The sequence below is a fragment of the Grus americana genome, chromosome 5, assembly GCF_028858705.1.
Source record: "Grus americana isolate bGruAme1 chromosome 5, bGruAme1.mat, whole genome shotgun sequence".
Lineage (NCBI taxonomy): Eukaryota > Metazoa > Chordata > Aves > Gruiformes > Gruidae > Grus > Grus americana.
The window spans coordinates 26,857,127-26,872,153 of NC_072856.1; the positions used below are offsets into that span (position 1 = coordinate 26,857,127).

At 40.4% G+C, this 15,027-nt stretch overlaps 1 protein-coding gene across 21 annotated transcripts in view; it reads left to right on the top strand.

Moving 5' to 3' along the window:
- Positions 1-15,027, top strand: part of CELF1 (CUGBP Elav-like family member 1) — a 62,341-nt gene that overhangs the window by 179 nt on the left and 47,135 nt on the right. For 11 of the 21 annotated variants that reach the window (XM_054828861.1, XM_054828857.1, XM_054828856.1 and 8 more), the window contains exon 1: positions 67-202. The exons of 1 other annotated variant lie outside the window; for it this stretch is intronic. The gene's annotated coding sequence lies outside the window, so the exon portion shown is untranslated. Of the gene's footprint in view, positions 1-62; positions 203-11,466; positions 11,561-12,621; positions 12,709-15,027 lie in introns of those variants that run through there. 9 more of the 21 variants (XM_054828862.1, XM_054828858.1, XM_054828863.1 and 6 more) reach the window with 6 other exon arrangements.

Here is a 15,027-nt window from a genome sequence, read left to right on the forward strand (position 1 = left end):
ATCCACCTCGGATTCGCCGTGGTCTCTCCCGGAAGCGCCGCCATCTTGCAGAGCCGGCCTGAGGCGGCGCAGGGAGGCGAGCGGGGCGCGGGTGGATCCCCGGGGCTAGGGGAGGGCGGCGGCCGCCAGGAGGAGCTCGGGCCGGGCCGGGACAGACCGGAGCCGAGCCGAGCCCGCGGAGAACGCGATCCGCCTCGCGCAGGTAACGGCTCTCCTTCTCCCCACCCCGTTCCCCTGGGCTCCCGCCGTGAGGCCACTCGTGCCGGGCCGCGGCGGCAGCCTCTGCGGCGGGCGCCTCGCTCCCGCCCGCCTCTCCTCCCCGCGGCGCGGAGGGGCTGGGGCCCGCGGGGGAGCCGCCGCCCTGTACGCGCCATCCCGGGGGCGGCGGCCGCCCCTCCGGGGCCCGGAACCGAAGGCCGCCGGTTGTCGTATCTGATCCGAGCGCTGACAGCGCCTCGGGCGCCGCCGGGCCGCGGGGCGGCGGCGAGGGGCGCTGCAGGTGCGAGCGCAGCCCGAGGTGGCGTCGCCATTGGGGTGGGGGGGGGGTGCGTCGGGCCCGGGGTGGCCCTTTGGGCGGGGGAGCGGCTCCCCCGCGTTACGGCCGCCGTCAGCCTGCCGGGCTGGGCGACTGAAGGGCCGCGGAGAGGTCGGGGGCTTATCCCAGGAACCTGGGGTGCGGTTACGTGTCCTCGGAGGCACGGTAAGGGTCTGTCTTTTGGACTAGTGAAACGTATACTGCTGTACCAGGGGGTAGAGGCAAGTCGAGAATAGGAGAAGCACAAGCAGGGCAATGGGAGTTCAGCACAGTGTGAGGATTTACAGTCTCAGGTGTGAGAAGGCGTGACGGACGCTACTGAAATGAAGTAGGAAGAGAAATATAAAAACCAGGAGAGACTGAACATAAAATTAATTATAAATACATGAAGAAGCAATAAAGATTGATTTTTATAGGACTGTTTATAAGTAGAAAGTTGAGAGGCAGCATTATAATAAAGGAGTGAAGATTCCCCACTTGAAATTCCTGGGGAATAGTGGCCCAGACGTTTTCACCTTTAAGGCATAGGCATTCTTTTCTGCCAGAAGTTGTCCGGGAGCATTTTTCAAATGTTGCAGCTTTCTTGTACGTACTGCTTGAGTGTGGTCATCAAGCGTGTTTCACCGGGAGCTCACCTGATTTAGAAAAATATTTGGTGGGGATTTATATCATGAGGTATGCTTTGCTTCTAGTGTGGAAGAGCTTGGACTTTCTGAGTATCTTGAATTTATTTTTTTTTCTGTCTGTCCTTCCAGTCTTACTCTTTGTACTAGTGATCACAATAGTTGCTAAATTATCTCCTGATGCCTTTTGCTGTCTTCTCTATTGCTTTTTTTATAGATTAGTTCATCACATAGGTTTTACTGCATTGACTTGGCATTGCATATCCATAATAAATCTATCACATTTTTTTCTTCCCCTCAGCTATGTTCTTGGGAGCTGTGCGTAAAGTGAGGTACTGTGCTTCCTATAGTTGTGTCTGGACCCAAGTCTTTAAGAGGCAGCTTTGTTGGAAATTCTACTGCTGTGGTGGATATTTAAAAATGCTACTTATGTTTTAACACTGAGATGGGAAATGTTTTAAGGTGGGTGCAGCTTGCATCCTGCAACTTAATATGTTCAGTTGCAGTCCTGCTGATGAAGAGTACCCAGGGCAGGAGTACAGTTCTTCTGTCTGCTCAGGGACATGGGTGCAGATGTATATCCCTATATAGGGATTTCAAAATACAATGGTGTAAAGGATTTTTTTTTTAAAGGTACTTACTGTTCTTTTTCAGCCTGTGCTCACTTTCAAAATTATTGCTGATATTTACTTTGGGAAAGTATATGCTGTTTTGTGGACCGTTTTCACCCTTTCTGAATGATCACTCTTGAATGACTGCTTTTCCTTTCCTTGTCAAAGTTTCTAATGTTACATTAAAGAAAAATCAATCTCAGATCCTACCTGCTTATTTATGTGCTTGCCCTTACGTATCTGCTTCTTTTTGATATATGAAACAAAATATTAGAGCAGGCTTAGGAAATGGTGTTTACATGTGGAAGAAAGCAGGAGCCACAGTGTCTGTGGAAAAGTAGATGATTGAAAACTGACTATCATAAAATCATGAACACTAAAACACGAAGATTTATGCGTTAGGTAGTTTTGTTTGGAAAGTATATGGTTTACAATAATGAGAAGAACTTAGCTGTCTTTCACAATGGGAGATATGGTAAAGAACTCCACAGTAGTACTGTGTACTTACTACTGTATCCACCTTTTTGCTAGTCCTGCAAAACTCAATACACTTGTAAGATTATCATTGCATGGTGGGGGAAAGGTGTCTTTAACTTTTATTTCTTCTGCTACGAGTAAGGATTCTGGAGGCATGCTACCTGGCACCACTCCTCTAAAGGGAAAAGCAAGAAAGGTGGCTATGTCATAGATATACAACTATTGCATATCTCATCAATAATAAATCCATAATTCGCAAGGTCCCTTGCAAGTAACCTCTATGTCAATTGAAGAATCATCAGATGAAACAAATTATGATGCTTTGACATAAAAGAAATATTTATAATATTGTGTAGCTTTTCTTTTGAAATTACTGCAAACAATATTATGCTGAATTAGTTGAATTTTATAAAAGATAGATGTTTGTGGTTCTTAAATGTTTAGACTCGCACTAAGTAAAATACTACCTATAATCCAGTCTCTAACTGAACTTAGTAAGAAACTTTGTTATAAGCAGGTGTCCTTAACTATTTCTTGCTTCTCTTTGTGAAATGTGGTTATTGATTATCAGTTACGACATTTCTTAATTTCATCTATTTGCCTTCTGGGTCTTCTGCCACAAATCTCTTCAGAGGCCCTGCTCTAGTTTTTTCTTCAGTGTTTTTTTTTTTTAGGCGAGGCTAGGTGGGAAGTGATACAAATTCTCCTTGGTTTTGAGATTTTCTCATTATTAATCTTTCACTCTGGTATCTAAGAAGAACCCGCTGTTCTGCCTGTTGAAATAGAGACTGTTGTTCAGTGATATGTCCATGAGTCAGTCCAGTTTTCCAAGTCATAATGTGAGTTTTGCTACTGACAGCAGCAGTGGTCCAACACACCCAGACTTATATTTCTGCATTCTTGTTTATTAATTTTGCCATGAATGTCTTAAATGTTTTATTTCAATCTAGGCCTGTTCAGTATTGCTTCTTGTTCTTTAGTTCACCATTCCTCAAGACTATGTGCAGTTATTCACTGCCTTGGTAACTGCCTTCAGGCAAGAAAGTATCATTTTTATCCATTGATCAGTTATTTGGCAGGGGAAAAAACCCAGTATAAATCAAAGCAGAGTAAAATACTTCAGGGTTTATTAGAATGGGAGCCGTAAATTGAGAAAAGTTGTTTAGACCCTCTAATGGGTATTTCTCTTGAAGTATCACAACACAGTATCTTGAGTTGTGATCCTGTTACAAGATTTCTTGAGGCAAGAGAGATTACCTTGATTGGAAAAAAGTAACTGGTAGTTTTATTGCCCTTCTTCCAGTCATTAGAGATGCTTGTGTTACATAAAAAAAGTGCAAGATACCACCTTTTCTGCTGTTGCTGTCTACACCTATTTTATATTGTCTTGCCAAGATGCTTTGTGTTTGGGACATAACAGTGAAAAGGGAGAGCTTTAACATTCACATTTTCAAGAGGAGATTTCCCACGTGTCAGCTGACCATCATTTTGTCTGCACCTGATGGGAGATTCAAGCATGTAAAGCTAAAATATACATTAGGTCAAAGCAGGAAATTTGCATAGAGCAAGGGAAAAAATGTAAACTGCTTTAAGGCTTCAGTGCAAATTAGTCTGCAAACACTTTGCTGTAGGGACGAATACCTCACAAGTCTGAACTGTGATAGACAGAGCAGGCTTCTTTGTTTGACAGCAGTATAGTACGGCACAGTCATCATCCCAGGTAAAGGAAGTCTTCTTTCTGACATCTTGAGTAGCATAAAACTTCCAGCCATTTTAGCTCTGTGCATTTTAAAAGAAAAGGCATTGTTGCAAACTGAATTCCAAATGAACAGTGAGCAACTAGACGGCTGAACAGAAGTCTTCAGTAGTTTTCAACGCTTAGCAAAGAATTTCAGTTTAGGCACAGGTATGTGTGTGTGAAAGCTTTATGCCAGAAGTGGAATCATCACCCATAATCTCTCTTCTCTGTCCCATGTATGCATATTACCCTTCTGTCTGCAGTAGTCTCAGTGTATCGTGGTCTGATTTTTTGTTTTGTTTTGTTTTTAGAAGAGATACACTGGTTTACTGGCTGCTCTGTTAGAGGCAGAGTACTAACAGCAAACTGACAAACTGCATTTTGGTAATGAGTCTGTACTGATTTAGAGTAGATTTATAACTGATTTAATGACTTGGCTTGTGGTGGTAAAGTTCCAAGTAGAGTAAGATTGTATAAAATGTGCTTAAAATCATATCTCTGTTGAATTTCCACATTGGTTTAACTAAATTACTTGTAAATATAACTTGGAATGACTGACTTAGATATTGCTGAAATTCATGCAAATGAGCAGGCACTTTGGGTTCTTTATCCTTTTCAGCAGCACACCTCAAGGAGATCTTGAATGAGCATGTGGATAAGAGAATGTGTGTTGAGTATCCAGTGTCATGCTAGTATGATATCTGGCAGGCTTGCCTTTGCAGACAATTTTTTTTTATGGTTGCGTGTTGTGTGTTCTCTCAGAACTGAATTCTCTCCCAAACTCAGGTGAAGTTCTGTGATGTCTTATATTGTTTTTACTTGAAATAGAGTTTTTTAGGACCTTGGCTTTTTTCATCTACATCAAAATTGTTCTTTCCGGTGGGTTTCAATTCTGTCTGCAGGCTGTTTCGTACTGCACCTTTCACAAAAATAATTTAGTTCTTAGCCACTAAATTTCAGTATTTCAAATGTCAAAGTAAAAGCTATTGTTCTTCAAACATCATTTAGAATTCAGGTTTTCACTGAATCAATAAATATTATGTGCTATTTTTGCCTCAAACTATGCAGTTCAAAAGATATTCCAACATATGTGCACTATCAACAAATCCTTCAGAATCTGTTGGAAAAGGAACATTCATGTCTGGTTTTTTTCAAAGCAGAGAGTTGGTTATTTATGAAGTCTGTAGTTCAAATGAAATGTTTAGCAGATAACGTCCAAGACTACATACAAAAATGATAGCATGATAGCATCTTTCTTAATTTACTATATGTAGAGATTTGCAGGATGGACACCAGACGTCTTAGTATCTCTGCAAAAATCTTACAAGATAGAGCTTTGATAAATGATTCTTCAGAAGGCAATGAAACATTGGTCTTTCAGGAAGAGAGAATATATTTTGAATGTCACATCTAGCTCTTGCATTTACTGTTGGCACAACACAGTGTAAAAGTAATTCTTCTCTTATTTATAGTCTTTAGATTCCGAAGCAGAACACCATCTCAAGTCTTTTTGCCAACTTACCTGTGCCTCCTTGTTATTTGCCTTCCAAAAATTCCTGTTTTCCATTTACACTTCTAAATTAAAAAACATACATCTTGATGACAGGTCAACTTAGTGAAGAATTGTATTTCTTCTGGTTTTTTGTCTTGCCCGTCATTGTGTTATGAGTGTACAATGTCTAGCACAATTAACAGTAAAAATTCCTTGCAGAGTTGTAAGTGACATTAGAAGTGATATTACCATTGAAAATTATCAATGTGCAAAATCTTAGAGGGGAAAAAAAGGGTTGTATGTTTACTTCTCTAAAGCAGTTTTGACTGCTCAGAAATCTGTGATCATATGCTTGGTGACTTAAGAAAAGATAAGTGAGAATATTCTGATATTTATGGAGTAAAGCCACCCATATTACACTTTGGATTGTGCATTCAGTGCCAGAATTGGATTACTATCGGACACTGGCTGTAGGTGGTACTATCTGTATTTCACAGTGTGCAAGCTGCCATGACACTGATTCTCTGATGCAGAATTTGCTTTAGAATTTCTTTGGGTTTTAAAGTATTTTTCATGTAATTCAAAACTAAGTTTAATAGGCATTCCATGACTGCTTTCAGGGGAGCAGGACTAGGACACATTTTTCTTGATCCTTTTTTGTGAGGAAGATAATTCAGGATATGTTTAGGCGTACAGCTAATTCTGAGTATGCTGATATCTTTGCAGACAGCCTAAACCATTATCTCAGTCATGAGAAATTTGAAAAAAGTGTTGAGATTGTTGGTTTAAATACCAGCACTTTTCCACCTACTTGCAGGTCACATTAATGATCCTGCCCCTCTGCTCTTGTGAGACCCCACCCGGAGTACTGCATCCAGCTCTGGGGGCCCCAGTACAGGAGACACATGGAGCTGTTGGAGAGAGTCCAGAGGAGGGCCACGAAGCTGCTCAGAGGGCTGGAGCACCTCTCCTGTGAGGACAGGCTGAGAGAGTTGGGGTTGTTCAGCCTGGAGAAAAGGCAGCTCTGGGGAGATCTACTTGCGGCTTACCAGTACCTGAAGGGGACCTACAGGAAAGATGGTGAGGGACTGTTTATCAGGGGATGTAGTGACAGGACAAGGGGTAATGGGTTTAAGCTGAAGGAGGGTCAATTTAGATTAGATGTTAGAAAGAAATTCTTTACTGTTAGAGTGGTGAGGCCCTGGAACAGGTTGCCCAGAGAGGTTGTGGAGGCCCCATCCCTGGAAGTGTTTAAGGCCAAGTTGGATGGGGCTTTGGGCAACGTGGTCTAGTGGAGGGTGTCCCTGCCTGTGGCAGGGGGGTTGGAACTAGATGATCTTTGAGGTCCCTTCCAACCCAAACCATTCTATGATTAACAGAACTGCCCAACTAGTTAGAGCACTTCTCTGAGTTCTGAATTGGTTACTACATTCCTGGTGCAGCTGAAAGTTTCAACTTCCACTTATTTGTACGAGAGAACTTTTCTGGTAACTTCTGTAAGATAGCTTTGTATCACCGTATAAATGTGGGGTATACTTAGTATAAGAAATAGGCAACAGCATAGAGTAATAAATCTCTCCTGAAAAATTATGCTTTTGTATATAAATGAAACTGCTTTTGAGTTTGCAGACTGTCATACCTGTGTACTAAATCAGGGACTATGCCCTTTTTTCTTTTTTTTTTTTTTTTCTTTGAATACCTAGGGATTTGGGTTTTCAGTTACACTAATTTTGTTCTCTTTCCATGCCAGAACTTGAAAAGGCGGGGGGGGGGAGGAGGAAAGGGAGAGAAGGGGGTGCTACATGGAAGTGAATTTCTTCTGTTTTTAAGAATAATGCATAGGAAAAGATTTAGTTGGTGTTTAAAAACTGGCAGAAAGGACTGTTGGGAAAGCAGACAGGATATGTCAGGTCACCATAGTAGTTTGCATCAACCAATGGGAAAGGTCAGGCTTACTGGTTTACAAAAATACTTAAAAAGGGAGAAGGGTTTAAAAAGATTGCTGTAATTCAGTTGCGGGGGGGGGGAGGTCAAGAGCTCAGTATGTGGATGTGTGTGTCCGAAAGCAGCAAGGAAGACCTGGCCAGTTCAGTAGTTTTTGAAATGCTGGTGGATGTGGGGATTCCCTGGAAGGGAGATTTTTGTCTTGTGTCTGAGTTGCTGCCCAGATTCTATTGGCTGAAGTGTTGGACATTTCTGCATTATGAAGGTGGGCTCAAGCAAAATGGGCTTGGAACTCATTCCAAAACTCCTTTAAGTTCGTACACTTTAATTCTTTTTTCCCCCTGCACAGTGTGACAGTGAATGAGGGTGTGTGAGTGTAAAGGAACTTGTCTTAGCAATGGTCTGTTTCAGAGACCATGTATGGGTAAAGCAGTTCGGCTGGTTCAGCTCCCTGCTCCTCCCTCTCAGAGAGCTGTGCAGAATCTCTTCTGCTGAAACGGTTGTTCCACTTTCTGCTTTCTATATTTGTACAGCAGCAGCACATTAGCTAGCTAGGCAGTGTGGCCGGCCTTGTGTGCATTCTGCATTTGCTGAGCAGAATTGAGAGCTAGGGCTTACAGTTTCTGTTGTTATGTCTGTCCGTCTGTCTATCTATGCATCTCTGGAGAGGACTGGTGTTCCAAGTGAAAGGTGATCTGTTTGTGGATGTTTTCTTTTTTCGTAAAATGCAGTTCACCCAAGTTGGGAGACTAGAGACCAGGAGTGGAGGAGGGAAGGCGGTTGTCTTGCAGGGAGAGTATGTAGTGGGTGGCGGTGGCATCAGAAAGATACAGTTTTAACCTCCGAAAGAGCTGCTGTCTTCTGGGATGACGATTTTAATATCCCTGCCTGCTTTGGAGAGTGATTAGCCAGGGTCTGTATCTTTCCATAAAAGGTCTGTTGTCGCTGTCTGCCATGAAGATTAACAAAAGCTAGATCCTGTCCTGGAAGAAATGAGTGCTGTCTTTGCTTGTTATGGGCAAAGGAGATTAATGAGCTAGATCCTGGCCAGCCTAGTTTGGAATAAGTAGTTAATGTTGAGGGATGGGGTTGTAGGAAATACTTTGTTAGGAAGAGCTGGAAACTTCTAACTAGGATTTCCCTGGCTGTGCATTTGCTTAAACTTTGTATTAAGGCTCTGCACACATTGGGATGACTATTCACTATTGCTTTTCATAAGTAGTAGATCAGTTGAACAAATAGTGCAGGAAGTCTATTAGCTGCTGACACTGTAGTAAACTGTTCATATGATCATCTTTGAGTAGCAGAAAGGTGCTCAAAATAGTGGCAGCAACTGGATCCACCATTAACATTGGCAATAAATTCTTTGAGAGGCAGAAAGAGGGAAATAGGTTATAGGGTACTTTTTCTGTCTTTTAGGGGATGCTGTCCACTTAAAATTCTGCTGCCTTTTGAATATCTATGCAAATAGGCATCAGGCCTTTTGTTTCTGCATCGTTTCACTTGTGAAACAGAAGGCAGCATCTTACTAAAATCATTCTTGAGGACCATGTTCCAAAAACTCAGTCTGAATTATTTTCTTTCCTACCACTGCAGTGTCTTCAGTGTATTTCCTCCTGAGAGGACTTTGGAAGAAGCAGATTTTGGAGGCAAATTGAAGGATCTCAGCTGCCCAGCAATGTCTGAATCACACTGTGTCTGCAGGCAGGGAACTGTGATTGATGTGTGACAAAGGGTCATCTCATTTTTTGAGCTGCTTGAACTCAAGCAACTTTGTTGTGTGGCTGTTTTCTGATCATTCTTTGTGTAACGGGGACACACTGCAGTAGTTGTTCCATCTTCATCTGGAAAACCTATGGAATTCACTGTGAATATGCAGCTTCTGGGATGTTAAGCTTGTTGTCTTAAGTGACCTGATATATTTCCCAATTATCTCATCGTCTTAAAGCCCGCTGCCTTTGTTTCTTCCCACTTTTCCACTTCCTGACTCCCCAGCTGACATTCTTTCATTTATACTAGCCAGAGCAAAGTGGCAAAAACATAATCTAAACTGTTTCTGAGTTAACAATACTGATTAAAAGCAAATCTTTGTACTGTTTGATGCCAGTGATCAGGGTTGTAAAATTCCTCTATTTTAAAGTGTTTTCTGGTAGCATACTTAATTTTTACTTGTAGTCTTTTAGCAGGGGTGTGATTAGGCAGGTTCAAAGGCCTCTTGGAAGTACCCTATTGCATGTTTAAAAAAATATTGTGTCCATTCTGTGAAAGATGTCATGATAAATGGGTAGAACACTGAAGCAGTATATGTTCACCAGGTGCATTGAGTAGATGAAAGATAAAGCCAGGCTCAGGAATGGCACTAGGGGATTTAAATCTTCCATTTTGTAAAAATCTTCTTAATGGCAGTATGTAAGAAAGTGTCATTGTTCAGAGCTAAGCTAAGCTGTCAGTTGTGTTTCTTGGAAGGCAGATGCTTTAAGCCACGTGTATAGTAATTATGTCTTGCACCTATTGCCCACTAGTGCAAAAAGGGTAACTTAGTGCTCTGCCTATTTCCAAGAGTTCAAGTGATCCATGCAGCAAAATCTAAACAGTATACTAAAAAGCTTTTGATGTATAAGGGTAGGAAATCATATTTGCTGTATATACTTTGAATTTAAAGGAGAATGCCCAGTCATCCATTCTGGATTGACTGTGATGTTATCCTCTTTGCAGAAAATGTTTCATCAAGGTTGGAGACAAGTGAGAAATTAACTTCTGTCTGGCATCCTTTGAAGGTCCTGAAATTCCATAGGAAGGGATATTTTTTTATTTTCTTCTTACCTTAGTGCTTTTATTCTTTAAAAAATAATTCCTTTTTTCTTTTTAATGTCATTCACATGCAGTTGTATAATAAGGTTAAGGGTGGACATGTGGGAAGATTATGGGAATTTGGAATTAAGTCCCAGTGTTCATTTGAAGCTAGTTAAACTTACAACTGCTGTTGAAAAGCAATTACAGATATTAAACTCCTGGAAGAATAAGTGAAAAGTGAAAGTTGAAAAAGATACACTTGTGATTTTTAAAAAGCTGAATCATGTAGTTTAATCAAGAATAGAGAGACACATGTATTTAAGTATTGGAGGCAGTCCACTGACAACTGGGATGGTAAAGGTGGTTATATGGAACAACATGCATACACTTCAATGTTTTCTTAATGGAGATAGTGGAAGCCTTATTTATCACTTGAGGCCTTTAAAAAGGATTAATTGGTAGAGAATTAATTATGTGAAATTCAGCACCCAAATTTGATGATGTAGTTCCATGAGTAATTGGAATGAGCATATGCCAGTATTGCTCTGAAAGAGGCTTGTTCCATGTTTCATGCATTTCCCCTTTACTTTGTGCTGCTAAGAGCATCTGTGTGGTTCTGCAGTGAATTGAATCAGGGAGCATGTCTGGGTTAAAACTATTTTCCTGTTGTTGTCGGTAGGCTAGATCACACCTGGATCATTTCCTTTCTCAGCCTTGTACAGAGATGGGGATGGATAGCTGGTGAGGAAAGATTTATGCTCTATTCTTTTGACAAGAGCATCGGCTTAAACTGGATCTACAGTAGGAATGTCTTTATTCCTTTGTATTTCTACTCCATTTCTAGTTAATCTGTATGAAAATATGTAATATAACCCAAAAAAAATGAAATAAGAATGGTTTGCATTTGTTACCTGCTGTGGCACGTATCATTTGGTTCTAGACGGGGAGGTACTAAATGTTGTCATAACTGCATTCATAAAGAAATATGTATTTGATATGTGCTGTGTTTACTGCTGTACAGAGAAGCCTGCTGTTTGGGAAGAAATTGGTGAGCTTTCCTGATGTGAGGACAGAGAGAAGATAATGTGCCATGTAGACTGTTACATGTGAGGTTTTGATTCAGGAAGTGTAAGATACCTCCAGAATCTAGATATGAGGTATACAAACCCTGAGAATCCAGCAAGAGGATTTTGTCTATTTTGAGTCCTTGTGCAGCCAAAACTGTATTTATAGCACTTGTTTTTGTCATAAAGTTCCTGGAGTCTCCTCCTGCTAGCAGTGGAAACCAGCTGATGTCATCCTGTGCCTTCCAGGAAAAGTGAATGGAAAGAATTGATGGAGAAGTGTGTAAGTGAAGAAAGTCTGAAAATACGTGCATAAAACTACAAGCGAGTACAGAGTCTTTCTAGTTCTTGGCAAAGTGTGTTGACACTCTTGATCCTTCCCACCCCACCCAGCTGAAGTCTAAGATCGAGTGACCGATCCAGCCTTGTACAGCAGGGAGGTTTTCTGAGGCCTGGGGAAGAGGGAGGAGCAAGCAAAGCTGCGCTGGCACAAGAGTCAGTGAGCATTAATCACCACAGGCGGGCAGCCTGGAGGGGATGTTTCAGGGTCACAAAATGGGCCATGAGGGTAGTTTGTGGATTAAAAGGCTGCTGATATAAAGAGGAAAGACGTTCTGTTAGTCACCTTTAGACGTTCGTAACTAAGAATGAAAGTTAAGCTTCTTCAGACAGAGAAAAGTTGATCTCAAGTGTGGCATTATGTTTGTGAGTGGTGTTCAGACAAGGTGCTGCATGTATTTATGCATTGATGTGTTTTCAGTAGGTATTAGGTTGTAAATTAATGCAGAAATTTTTCTAGTTTTTCTGTATTAACAGTGGTTTGTATGCTTCAGGTACTATATAAAGATATTGAAGAGGGGGCTAAATATTGCAAAAAAGAAACCAAAGTATATACAAATAATGCTGTAAATGATGACAAATGAGAAACCTTCAGAGAGCTTGAGTAGAAGCTTAGGGAGAACTGCTTTGCAATGAAATGGTTAGATTTTATTTCGTTTGGGTTTTTGAACAAAAGTCAGGACATTCCTAAGTTAATGTTCCCACAGCAACACCAGTGTTTTTGCCTCTGAAGAAAAAGAAATAGTACAAAATATTTTTTAAAGCTTGAGCCCTACACACCCAATATTAAATCTCTTGTAGTGTTAATGCAAACTACTTGCTGTTGAAAGTGACCTGAATCGATATTAATACCTTAAAATAGAGCATTGACTCCAGTTCTTTGCAGATGTAAATGAGTGTAATTTTGAGACTTGTGTCCCTTTACTTCTGCAAAGGATTTGACCATGTGCCTGTTACAAAAAATAATAAAAATAATTGAGCATGTTTTTACTCTTTGGTTTGCAGGCGTGGCAATGGCAGATTCTACACGGTAGAGTTCATGGCAAGTATTTGTCTAATATAAACCAAGCAAGAGACACATACAAGCTTAAGGTAAATCAGTCTTTCCTAGTTGTGCTTCTTTGAAATTAAATATATTTTTACTTAAACCTTTTTGCAAATACAGAAGTTCAAGTCTACTCAGAATTTTTTATCCAGTTCGATGCTGATCTTTCAAAATTGGGACACCTCAAAATTATTTCCCCTCTGAAGATGGCCATAGATGCTGGAAATGGTCGTATGCACTGTGTCCTCTTTCAGTGTTTTAGGTGTAATAGTACAGAATAGCAATTGCATTTGAGGATCTTTGTGGGGAGACCTGTAATACATCTTTCTTCTCTGTTTGGATTTGAATCTATTCTCTTTTGTGCAATCAAAAGAAAAGAAGTCTGTAAGTACCATGATATCATTATAAAAGACTTGTTTTAATGTAGAGCTATGCAGACTGTGTCTGTCTAAACACCACACAGGGATGATTTTCCCATTGAGATTTTTTTTTTTTATCTAGCCTTGAAGTGAAAGTGTTAGTATTTGAATCTTGTGGCTGAGATGGGTGAGTTCAGCTAGTGTTGTTGCTTCTAGAAGCAGGCTTACTAGTTAAACTGAGATTGTTGTTTCTGTTTGCTACACCTCAATCTTTTACCCAAAAGAAGACTTAAAACTCTGTAGTACATTTGATAGGTCTTCCTGTGGCATGTACAGTATCGTAAAGCAAAACATGAATGTGTGTTTTCTGAATGTTTTGGATCTTCATTGAAAAAGTAAATACAATGTTGGCGTGTACCCTTCTGCATTTGCAACTCTTGAGATATTTTGTGAGTCTCTTAATGCCATAATCTGGAAGGATATAGCAAGTTTAAATCTTTTGTTGGTGGGATTATTTGGTTTTTATTAACAGACAAATGTTTATGTTTTGGGGAAACTTTTTTTACTAAGTTGTTTACTAGGTTTTCAGCTGAGATGCAGCTATAACAATGGGATGATATTTTCTGACTCCTATTGAATACATTCTGTCACCGGTTCTCAAAATATCTTTTCACAAATAAATAAGATAACACTGTACAAATGGAAACTCTTGGGACCATAAAGTGACGTCTCCAGTGCTATTCAGTCCCATAATTAGAAATAGAACTCATGTCTTCTAAGCACTAGTCTCATGTTTTCAACAGTAGACCATAGGATTGGTTTGCATCCTCAAAGTGTGTCTCTACACTTTCATTATGGGTGGTAAGACTAATGATCAATCTTGGGAAAGTGTAAGCTGTAATTGCATGGAATAGACTTTACAGATATGGTCTACATTCCAAATCTTAAGTATTTTATGATGTTCTGGTTACAGTACCTTGAAGCATGATGTTTAAAATGTTTTCCTTTTTTTTTTTGTGTGTGCGTGTCTTAATCTGCAGTGGTCCCAAAATGTGCACCTCTTCTATTTTTCATTCTGTTCTTCCTATTATATCTGCAGTTGAACAAAATTACATTCTGATAGTTGAACACACTGTCATGAGTATTTCAACTGGTCTATTTGCTAACTGTACAGATTGTCAGCTAACCTGTGTGCACATTAGTCCTTGTGCTGGCAGCACTGAGGAAAACGGTATTTGACAGCTCTGTCTCCAAAAATAAAGTGAGCAGATGCAGTGACTAGGAACTGTTGTCTTGCATTGAGCAAGTAGCTTCTGGTGCTGAGAGGTTTGGGTGGTGTAAAGATTGAGTAGAAGGGCATTTCTCAGACAAGAAAGTATGGCTGCTTCCTTGTTAAGATTTTGGCACTATAGGAGTTTCTCATAGCTATCTCTGTTGTCTTGCTGTCTCATAAGTAATGTTTACTAGAAAGTGACATGCTTTCTGTGGGTTGTGGCCTAAGCTGTACAGTAATTGAAACTTCATCTGATTTGTATAGGCCTCTCTATTTGTAATCTGACTTATCTAGTGCACTTGCTCCATCACTCTTTGATGCATTGTTATCTCCCTCCTGCACTTCCTCCAGAGAAATAGTTATTTTTATATTGGCCATATTGGTACTTAAAAGTACATAAATCTGCAGTGAGTCCAGATTGAATGTTAATTTATGTGAGAGACTGTTGACACCAGGATATATCTGAGGTGAGTTATGTGGTCTATTTTATCTATTAGCCTCTTTAATTGTCAATGGTAATCTTGATATCCCACAAACATTAATTCCTGGAAAGTGTAATGAGAAAGCAGAACTAACTGGTCTAGACAAGTGTGGGCTATGACAGTAATTTCATTGATCAGAATCCATTAAATGTTCTGCATGTAATTAAATGAACCATCCTAAAACAATTTTGTTTTGAGAAACATTTATGACTTAAGACCGTTCTCCCAGGCTTTCTACAGGTAGCTGTCAGA